The sequence below is a fragment of the Myotis davidii genome, unplaced genomic scaffold (genome assembly GCF_000327345.1).
Source record: "Myotis davidii unplaced genomic scaffold, ASM32734v1 scaffold685, whole genome shotgun sequence".
In the NCBI taxonomy this organism is placed as follows: Eukaryota; Metazoa; Chordata; class Mammalia; order Chiroptera; family Vespertilionidae; genus Myotis; species Myotis davidii.
The window spans coordinates 59209-60138 of record NW_006295823.1 but is presented as its reverse complement, the minus strand read 5'-3'; positions in this window follow the sequence as shown (position 1 = coordinate 60138).

Below are 930 nucleotides of genomic sequence, written 5' to 3'. Positions count from 1 at the left end.
GAGCTCATCTCAGCGTCACCGTTCACAGACAGAACATCAACAAAGGGAAAGGGAGACACACACACACACACAGAGAAACGTTGATGTGAGAGAGACACATTGATTGATTGCCTCTCGCCCGGTCAGGGGCCGGGGATCGAGCCTGCAACAGAGCTACATGCCCTTGGCTGAAATCGAACCCACAACCCTCAGTTCAGGGGCCCAAATACCAACTGGAGACTAGTTGTCACACAGGGTTTCCATTGGACGGGGACTTTCATTTGTTTGAATATGTCTTCAACACCACTTAAAAGAAAACTGTCAGTTTCTATATTTACTTAGCAACAGGAATGACCTGCTATTTTGAAGATCTCATGTTTAAAATAATCGATTCTTTTGTCGAGATTTTCAAAAATCAATCCTACCCTACCCCCAATGGGGGCCAGTCTGCCTCTAATGAATAAACTGTAGCTTTGGAGCTTGGCTTAAAAGCAGTTGGTGTAAACAAGAAAAGCTTTCACATTTTAACTGTTGGCTGCCTCCTGCACGCCCCACACTGGGGATTGAGCCTGCAACCCGGGCCTGTGCCCTGACTGGGAATCGAACTATGACCTCCTGGTTCATAGGTTGACGCTCAACCACTCGGCCACGCCTACCGGGCTCACTTACTATGTTAACATCTCATTTTTGATTGTACTATTTCCCCAGTATACTCTAAGATATATACTGATTGTTTAAGCATCCAGTTCAATAGGCAGAAAGCCACACCGTTACCTCCGTTGTTGTTTATTGATCCATCGGCAAGTAGTCTAATCCTACGATGGTGAATAATTATTGTCTTGGTACAAGTGTAAGTGATGATATTGTTTTCTTTAAAGTGAAAAAGAGGGTAACACATTGCCTTCATGTCCTTCAAAATATAGTGGGAAAGAGCAGGAAAGGCCAGAAGCC